This window comes from Sminthopsis crassicaudata, chromosome 2 (assembly GCF_048593235.1).
Source record: "Sminthopsis crassicaudata isolate SCR6 chromosome 2, ASM4859323v1, whole genome shotgun sequence".
Lineage (NCBI taxonomy): Eukaryota > Metazoa > Chordata > Mammalia > Dasyuromorphia > Dasyuridae > Sminthopsis > Sminthopsis crassicaudata.
The window spans coordinates 483,323,207-483,333,771 of NC_133618.1; the positions used below are offsets into that span (position 1 = coordinate 483,323,207).

General features: G+C 36.0%; 1 long non-coding RNA gene across 3 annotated transcripts in view; it reads left to right on the forward strand.

The window, feature by feature from the left end:
* LOC141557540 (uncharacterized) overlaps positions 1–10,565 on the forward strand; it is a 95,372-nt gene that overhangs the window by 78,282 nt on the left and 6,525 nt on the right. For all 3 annotated transcript variants that reach the window (XR_012486820.1, XR_012486821.1, XR_012486822.1), the window contains 2 exons: positions 9,111–9,186; positions 10,112–10,228. This is a non-coding gene — a long non-coding RNA (uncharacterized LOC141557540). The remainder of the gene's footprint in view (positions 1–9,110; positions 9,187–10,111; positions 10,229–10,565) is intronic.

A 10,565-nucleotide genomic window follows, 5' to 3' on the forward strand; every position in this document is an offset into this window, starting at 1 on the left:
AGAATGTAAGCTCTGTGAGGGCAGGGACTGTATCTTTTCTGTCTTTGTTTCCATACTGCCTAGTATAGTACCTGGCACATTTTCAGTATTTAGTAAACGTTTCTTGATTGATTGATTGATTGAATGAATATATGCCTGGAGATGGTTTGTTTGGCTGATTTTTTACTCCATTAATTGTTTTGCTTAATAGCAAACAAAAGTCACTTGAAATAAGCATTGAACCTGGATCAAGAAATGGTCACTAGCCTCTATTTAAAACCTCCAGTGTATATTAGTTTAATCCATGGAAATCTATTTTATTTTATTTTTTGATGGTTCTAATTGTTAGAAAGGTGAAGCCAGCCTGAGTTCCCTGTAACCTCCTCTTACTGGTCTTGAGTTTGCCTTCTGGGGCTAAAGAAAAAAAGAGCTAATCTCTCACTTGATAACTCTTTAAATATTTGAAGACATCAGTACCATCCCTGACCAAATTGCTTAATCTCCTTCAGCTTCAATTTTCTAAAATGTAAAATTAGTATAATAATGGCACCACTTCACAGGGTTATTATGAAGATCAAATGAAATATCACATGTAAAGTGTTTTAAAAACTTTAAAGTTTTATATAAAATCAAGATATCATTGTTATTTGATTAACATATCACATTTTGTTGATTCATATTGAGCTTTTATACCAAAGCTCATAGTTTCTCCCCTCCCCTCCAAAAAACCTATTTATTATGTTCCTATTGCTCCCTTATCCTACATGTATGCTGTTGTTATTTTAAATCCAAGGACAAATTTTTATTGAATTTCATTATCACCTTTGGATTATCTTTCTAAGATCTTTTTTCTTCTAGACAGATTATTAATTCTCTCCCTCAACAGTGTTTCATCTGAGATTTGATGTCTGCCACCTCTATTTTCATCTAAGTCACAGATAAAAATGTTAAACCAGAGCTAATGGGAGTCACTTGTAGATTGCACTATAGACTTCCTTCTTGGATTTAGAGCCTAAGGAGTGGGGCTCAAATGCCAACTCAGTTACTTGTTATCTGTGTGATCTTGGGCAGGTCACCTAACCTTTCTGCCTCTGTTTCCTCATCTGTAAAATGAGGAGGTTGAACTTAAAGAGTACTAAAGACACTTTTAGTACTAAGTCTATGGGTTTAAGATCCGACAGTTTCCCTTTTAGCTGTAGGATCTTGGTCAAAATTTTAAATTCTTTTCTTTGTTATCTCATCTATCTTCCTTCCCAGAAAATGGATGCTTTATGCTCTGTTGTTGAACTTTTGTGGTAATCCAGAAAGATAAATTATATGAAAGTACTTAATGAATTCTAAAGGACCACACATACAGACATACATATACATTGGAGAGATTCCTATAAACTTTTATTTTTATGTACCAGGAGTTTTAAATTTTAACATTATTCCTTTAAGCAACTCACTCACAAGATTGTAGGATCGTAGATTTGGGATGGAAGGGACTTGCTTATTTCTGCATCCTATTATCCTCCAAGAGGCAGTGGTAGCATGAGAGATGGAGGACTATTCCTTAAAGTTGGGAAGGCTTGAGTGCATATTTTGCCCTGCACATGTCAGTTTTATCACTATAGTTCCTGTTGCTTATTTTTTCAGTGCCCTTAGCAGCTCTTGGACTTTGCAAATCATTGGGATTATCAGTGTATTAGTAAAATTCATATCCTGAAGATCAGTTCTTTAGTATGGATGGAATATGGGACTTTTGTTTTATTATTATTATTATTATTAGACTTATGGAGTCATATATTTTCTTTTATTTTCTCTCACTTGATAACATTTTTCCAATGTATATAAAATAGTTTTTTTAACATTTACTTTTATAAGATTTTAATTTTCATTTTTTCTCTCCCTTCTCTCCTATCCCCCCCTCCCTAAGAGGTAAGCAATTTGATATAGAATATACATATACAATCACTTAAAGCATATTTCCACATTAGTCATGTTATGAAAAAAGAATCAGAACAAAAGGGAAAACCACAAGAAAGAAAAAAAGGGAAAATATTATGCTTCAATCTGCATTCAGATGCCATAGTTGTTTCTCTGATTATGGATAGCATTTTCTATCATGAATCTTTTGGAATTGTCTTAGATCATTGTATTGCTGAGAAGAGCTAAGATTATCAAAGTTGATCATCTAGATATAAATGCTGGTTTTACTGTGTATAATGTTTTCCTGGTGCTATTCATTTCACTCAGTATCAGTTCATGTAAGTTTTCCTGGTTTTTCTGAAATCTGTCTGCTCATTATTTCTTATAGAACAATAGTATTCAACTACATTAATATACCACAATTTGTTCAGCCATTCCCCAATTGATGAGCATCCATTCAATTTTCAGTTTTTTTTTTTTTGCCATATAAGGTCATATATTTAGATATAGAGGGGACTTTAGAAGTAATCAAATCTAATCCCCCCTGTTTTTCCTTTTTTTCCCCTTTTCTTTTTCTTTTTTATTTTTTAACAGATGAGGAATCTGAGATTTAGAGAGATTAAGTGAATTGCTAGTGAGTGAATAGCTACTGAATCTGAGGAAGGATTTGAACATCTTCCTGACTCCAAAGTCCACTACTGTAGCCAGTGGTATCAGACTCAGATAGAATGGCATCTCTAAACTATACTTTTATGGGGTACATGTTGACTTAGAAATTTACATATTAACATTTTATAACTATTCTATTGTCTTTTTATTTGTTTTATTATACACATTTTAATCTTATTCCCCTGGCACTCAGAAGTGTTCTGCTGGTGTATTTGACACCTCTGCTCTAGTGATTGCATCAACTTGCCTCAACATAACTTATGATGGGCCATGTCATAGCTGTCATAGTCTGAAGGCAATTTCTTTCAAAATAACACTTGGCTGCTAGTGCCTATGTGGTAGGTATACACATGGGTCTGTGTGTGGATTTATTACTTACTTTTTAGCCAGGGTTTATATAGAGCAGGGCCAACCTTATGCAAAAACAGAATGGGTGACTGTTTGTTTTGGTATGATTTAAGGGATGCCAAAAGCATCCCCTGAGCAAAAGTCTCTTTCCTACTTGCCTGCCAGAGGGACTTGACATTTTCACCTTTAGAGTCACCCCTTAAAACTCACATTTTTCTAACAAACTCTGTAGCACATGGAATTAATAATTTGGTGGGTTGTTGCAAGGACTTAATGAGAAAAATATCTTTGAGCATGAGGGAATGATATTAAAAATGTAAGGGATATATTATTACTTATTCACAAAGTTGTGGATTTTTTTCACATTTTTAATACTAATAGAAACCTAATGTTTGTATAGTATTTTATAGTCTTCAAACGTATATTTCTTATTATTAAGAATACTAATTATTAGTTATTATTAATAAAGTAATAGCTGATCTTCCATAGGACTTTATGGCTTATAAAGTATTTTATATGTTTTCTCATTTGACCCTGAAGGCAATTCTATGAGGTAGTGTAAGCATCATTACCCTTGCTTTATAGAAATGAAACTGAGGCACAAGTCTTTTTACAAAGTCCTTTAATTGGGGTAAAGCATGATGTTACCTGGAATAGACATAAATACTTTAGAACCTTAGAATGTTAGAAGTTACATACAAAGAAGTAAAACACAGATGCCATGTTTTATCTAAACTTTGTAATCTCAGGAGGCTCTGCACAAGTGTTGATTACAGTTTGGTGCGAAGCTGATAGAACTTATCTAAGATCACAAACTGGTTATTGGAAAGTCAGCACTAGAACTCAGGTCTTTTGACTCCTTGTCTGGTTTTCTGCTCAATTTTTTATGCTGCTCTTCATTAACTTCCACACTAGTAGGGATTAGCTTTTCTTGCCAAATCTCTCACTGTCTATTGCCATCCAACAAGACAGAATTCTCTGATGACCCTTCCTTGGTAATTGGCAATGGGCTACAACATAGGCAAAGTGTGATGGGAGAAAAAAGGAAGGGAAAGAAATAAAGAATATAATTGTTTGAATTATTAAGGGGCAGCAAAAAGATTGTGGGAGTCACAAAGTAATAGTCATGTTTTATGTTATCTGTTAACATTGTGTTATCAAGAGTTAGATGACTTGTTACTATTCTAGTTTCAGAAGATCTTAGACCTGGACTAGATAACTGCCAAGGTGTCTTCTATTTAAAAAAAAGTTTTATTTATAGCTATTAAACATCAATAAAATGAATGGAACTTGCTTAGTTAAGTATTTACAATAAAATGAATTAATTTCAACACCTAAATAGCCATTGTATTTTAAAATTCCCTTCTAAGTTCTCATTGTGATTGTTTGTGCTTTCGTTCTTATTCATTTTTCTCTAAGGCTTCTCTCATTCTAACATTCCAGGTTTATATGATTTTTAACATGGAACAAATCTACTTCCACTTTTATGTGAATGATATTAAAATATCTAAAGGCAGTGTTTGTGGCCTCTAAGACCTCTTCTTCTTTAGGCTAAATATCCTTAACTAGTTTTCATGTAACATTATTTCCATTTTCTTCTTTGTTCTGATCATGATTTTTGGATATGTTACACTTCCTTGATAGCCCCTTTAAAATGTGGTACCCAGAACTGAGAATTATACTCAAGAGTGGTCTCATAATTGAAGTCTAAGTTGCTATTATTACCTTTGCTATGTATTTCTCTATGATCTTAATGGTACAGTTAAGTCAGGAGAAAGCACAATGGATGTGACTTATGGCCCACATGCCAATTTAGGTAGTGGAAGTAACCATTGTAAAAGACTAGAGCTTTGGTAGCCAGGTTCAATCAGCCAAGTACCTCCCTAGTATCCTGCCTACTGATCTGATACCAATCTCTCAGTCCAAATCAATGTCCTCTCAATCGCCAACTTGTGTCAACTTCTTAGATTCTGGTATCCTGAAGAAATCTTGGTACTAACTCTACCTGACCTCTTAGTGTATTCTTGTCTGATTTCTGCTTTAGACCTTATGCATTTTCCATTGAATTACTAGCCTTATCCCAGGTAGGATATGACATGGTGATTCACACACAGAATTCTACTAATTATTAACTAAGGTTGTTTTAGCTTTTTCAGCAGCCTCATCATACTGCTGGCTCCTATTGTTTTGGTCCACTAAAGCCTTCAGGTATTTTTCACATGAATTGCTTTCAAGCCAGGTTTCCTCTGTTCTGGACGTGTGCCATTGATTTGTTGAACCTAAATGCAGGATTTACCTTTGTCCCTGCTGAACTTAATCTTGCTGGCTTTGTTCTATTATTCCAGATGGTTGAGATAAATTTGAAGTTTGATTGGGTCAGCTATTGTATTAGCGATTCCACTCGACTTTGTGTCATCTGCAAATTTGATAAGCTTGCCATCTATGTCTTCATCCAAGTCATTGATAAAAATATTGGATAGGACAGGGCCAAGGACAGAGCTCTTTGACATACCACTAGATAACTTTGTCTATGCTGACATCGATCCATTAATCAACATTCTTTGGGCACTATTGTTCAACAAACTGCTAATCTAGCGAACGAGACTATTCCCCAGCCTGCATTTTTTCCCTCATCTTATTATTTTCAGTCTTTGGATATACCAGCTTCAGGCTGAGAGGCAGGCTTGGGTGGGGGTTGGGAAAGTCCATGGTATCTGGCAAATTGCTGCTTCTATTCCAAATCATGTAGGAGGGGGAGATAATCAGTGATAAGAATTTGGGAGTGAAGATGAAAGTAATTCTGATGTTTCCTTAATACTTCTTCCCCCTTGAAGGAGTGAGGAACTGGGAGGGATGAATGTGTGCAGGTCTAAGAAGAGCTTGTAGCCTGACAGGAAAGAGATTTGTCACTCTGTATAAAGGATAGAGCTTGAGCCAAGTCATAAGGCTGAGCCAAGACCATCCGTGTTTACAACGAATCTGAATCTGACTTGATAGAATTGAGATTAGCCATGTCCGGCTCTCTATCTCAGCAGAATAAGGGACCTTTCACCAAGTGCAAGGACATTAAGCTTAATGGTTTAAAAAATGAAATAAGAGGAGCAGCTCAGAGACTAAGAGAATTGCTGACAAGTAATAGTGAGAGATGGGGGACATGGAGGAGGGTTATGATAATCTCTGAAGTCTGACCAAGTCATGAATCCACAGCAAAAATACACACTTTCTACTTTGGTATTTTATTCTTCTGTGGATATCTGAATTCATAAATTGGGTATTCCCTCCAGTGGTGCAGGTGGCAACCCAACTACTCCTTCTTATCACAGCCCATTATTGTACAAGTCTTTCCATAAATATTCCATGGGGACACTCATTCATTGGACCAATGACTTTTCCTTTAGGTCTTTTGACATTACATGGGTGTCAATGCAGGCTTGGGCTGTTCATCAGTTATTTCTCACTTTTGCTGCATAGCTGGCCCACTTCCATCTCTTACTGTTCATCTACTGGATATCTTTTACACTACTTACACCCAGTTCAAAGTTTGCGAAATGCTGCAATTTATTTGAACCTACCATGTTTCTTTCCATTCCCCTTTGGGTTGTCCATAACTTTGATTCTTCAACTAACTTGGTATTTCATGACTTATAGCCAAATTACATCATCCAAAGAAGATTGATATTAAAAAGATAGGGGTTCTTCTCATCGAGAAGTTTGAAGTCATGGAAATTATGCAGCATTTTTCCAAATGCAATCCAGTCCTCTCTTTTCTTGCCATTGACCTCTGGACTCAGGTTATTGTCCATTTTTAGTGTTTGTCCAAGCACACACACATATATATGTGTATGCATACACACCATTGACAAATATGCATATATATGTATGTATGTATGTATGTGTGTGTGTATGTGTGCAAGACAGACATTGAAGATGGACAACATGATACAATTTAAATGTAATCCATGAAACATTACTACTATTACTACTACACATATACATAGATGAATCCTTTCAATATATTGCCTATCCAACATGTTTTTTCCTTGTGCGAACAAACAATCCAGCATATATACATCCAAATAAATGTTGTCCTCTTCAGAGCAGTCACTTTTGAGAATGATTCAACCAATGCTCAAGTAGTTTTGGAACTCCTCTCCTGGTAATTATTTTTGCAGCCTGTATAGGAGTTCCATAAGAATTTTAGTTTTACCATTTTATAATCTCACATAATATTGGCTCCCTAAAGAGTATAATAATTTCTTATACAACTTGTTCAACAGATGTGGCTCCAAATGACTGTTGGCTCTTTTGAAATCAAATAAGCTTTCTTTTGTTTTTTAGTTTATTTATTTTTAATATGCATAGTTTTATGAATTATGTTGGGAGAGTAAAATCAGAGTGAAAGGGAAAAACCATGGAAGAGATAAAAAAAAAAAAACAGAAAAAAGAAGTGAACATAGCATGTGTTGATTTGCATTCAGTATCCTTCATTCTTTTTTTGAATACAGATGGTATTTTCTGTCCAAAGTCTATGGAGATTGCTTTGGACAAATACACTTTCAATGAAAGAAAATTTCCCATCCCTGAGAATTTTCAGAAGTACGTAATAGACTCTGAAGGTTCCCAAAGAGGAGCTATATTTGAGCAATTCCCAAATATTTTTCCGATGGTGGCAAACTTGTTGGAATGAGTTTGAAGGCTTCTAGCTGACAGTTTTGAAGGGGAGAACTTTTTTAAGATGCATAAAGAGTAGTCATATCAGAGAGTAGCAAGGTGGTACAGTGGATAAAGTGCTGGAGGCAATTCAAATTCAAATTGAATTCAAATATGACCTAAGATGCTTACTAGCAGTGTAATCCTGGTAAGTCACATAACCCTATTCACCTCAGTTTCCTCATCTATAAAGTGACCTGCAAAAGGAAATGGCAAACCACTCCACTATCTTTGCCGAGAAAAACTCAACTGGAGTTATGTAGAGGCAGATATGATTGAAAATAACTGAGTCATACTAGATCTCAATTTATTTGTAAACCTTATTGTCACATTGTCTATTAAGAACTCCTCAAACACCTTTTGGGTATGGAGTAAAGGCTTTCTTCCATACCTAGCCACACTTCTGCTCTTGCCACTGCTTAAATCTGTCCTAAATGTTTTAAGTCAATTATGACTAATCATTTTTTTATCCAGACCCTACAGGTATAGAGTCTATACTTTGTTCTGGCTTCTTTTGTCTCTGAAGTTTAAGAATATTTTCATTAAGATTCTAAATAAGCTATTTTTTTTACTTGCCATTCCTGGCTAAAGTTTTCTTTATTTTTTTCTTTCTTTCATTTAATAGTATTTTATTTTATTTTTCAATTACATGTAAGGATAATTTTCAACATCCATTTTTTTTGGTAAGATTTTGAGTTTCATTTTTTTCTTTTTTCCTTCCTTCCCCTCTCCTCCCCAAGACAGTAAGCAGATATTGGTCTTACATATAAGTCATTTAAAATACATTTTCTTATTAGTCATGTTGTGAAAGAAAAATCAGAACAAAAGGGAAAAATACCGTGAGAAATAAAAAAAAGTGAAAGCAGTATGTGAAGCCTACTATGATGTTTCATGTATGGTATTGGTGGGAAGCTAGGAAATAGGCTAAACTACATCCTTTCGGTCAGTTATAGCCCTAAATTACCTCTGTTTTAATAGTGGTTAAAAGGGGCAACTTTTCTTTTTCTTCCCTTTCCCCTTCACTTTTTCCTCTTCCTTTTCTTTCTTCTTCCCCCTCCTTTCCCTTCTTCTTTCCCTCCCCTTCTCCTCTTCTTCCTTTTCCCTTTCCTTCCTCTTCCCTTCCCTTCCCTTTTCCTTTTCCTTTTCTCTTCCATTAGGCTCATGAAGAAATTATCTCTCCTGATGTAGACTGGTATCTGCTCTGCAATTTACAGTATAAGAGAGCTGCTTGGGGCTCTTAAGAGATTTTGTGATGTAGCCAAGGTCACACAGCCAGTATGCCTCAGAGGTATAATTTGAAATCAGTTATTCTGACTTACAAGTCAGTTCTCTATCCACTCTGCAGAAGCAGACATTTTCAAACCACCAAAAATAGTTTATCACAACCATTCTTCAGTAGCTGAGGGTTTCTATTTAGAATCTTCTGGCTATGGGGATATTGTAACCTTTATAATATACCCAGCATCAATCATATCCTTTTTTTTCTTTTCCAGATTCTGAATGAACCACTCAGAGAGCTTGGAGAATTGAGAACCATACCAGCTTCCTTCTCATCCTTTTCTCCCACAGGTAATCTCTTCAAACCTTGCTATAATTTAGACATAGCAGACTCTGCTACCTCTTACCCCAAATCCTTTTTCTGAAAATCTAATGCATTGACACAAAAGCTGTGATATAGAGAACCAGCTTGGGAGGTCTACCTCACTTGTGGCTCATAACACAGATAATGCTGCTGCTGCTGTCACTGTCTTTAATTGGTGTGGGAGGAGAACCTTCATGTGAACACTTGGTAAGAGATCTGGAAGTGGCCCTGCATGTCTCAGCTACTACATGTCTACATTATTCCAGCCACAGGACTATGATTTAAGTGAGTTCTTTTGCCTTTAGAAGAGCGCAGCTTGGAAAGAAACAGTTAAGAGTTCAAACATACAAGTTAACCTAAGAGTCTGAACAGAGCTTGTGCTTGTAGGGAAGTTGGTAATACAAACTCATCTTTCTGAACCACATCTGAGAAACCTTTTGAGTAAAAAGCATCATTACAACTGTCTTTCAAACTTACAGAGGACTCATTATGATGCCCCATGATCTCTTTTCTTCTCACTTTTTAAGATTAAAAGAATTCCCTTCTAAATACTTAAACCCAAATGCTAAATCTTGAAGATGAGGATTATTAGAGCAGCCTGTGGTCAGTCTTCCAGGCCACAATCTAATTAGACAGAAGAGGCACCTTAGATTTTGTGGCCACTAAATATGCTACAGAGAATATGACACAACTCAGAGAGAGGGAGAGATTAACACACCTGTGACTATCCTAGAGCACTCTCAGGTTCCGGCTTTGCCTCTAATCACTTCCTTGGTTGCCAACAGCAAGCATTTTCACAGATGTAATCATTTGCTTTATGGAAGCCACAGAGGGACTAGGAATCCACCTATAACCTTAAAGAAAGAATGGTTCCTAGGAGTCCTAAAAAAAGTAAATGTTGCTTTTCTTTAGAGCCACAGCCTTCCCAAGGTGTGCAGACTCTCTACACATGGGCTTCTAAACCAATGTAGAAGATGCCCCCAAATGGCCCTGCAACTTGTGCTAGGAGAGGCAATGGGAAATTCAAAGGTAAGATCTGAAACTAGAGTGTACTTTGGAGAAGTCACTAAGGTGACAAATTGTAAAACACTGAACAAGAACATCAGGTGCCCAGCTAAGTCTACCTAACTCACAAAGGACTGTAACATGACATTGGAGGATATCAGTCAGAGGCAATCAGCTTTCTTGATCAAACATTAGCCTACTTGGTCAAAGAGGAATCAGTTAAACTCTTGAAAAGTTCCATACTTAGTATTGGGAGGGACACAAGACAATGATAATAAGAAGTGACATCATATGACACTTATGCCTTATCATTAGAGGCACGTAGGTGTCACAGTAAAGAGAGTGCTGAATCCTGATTCAG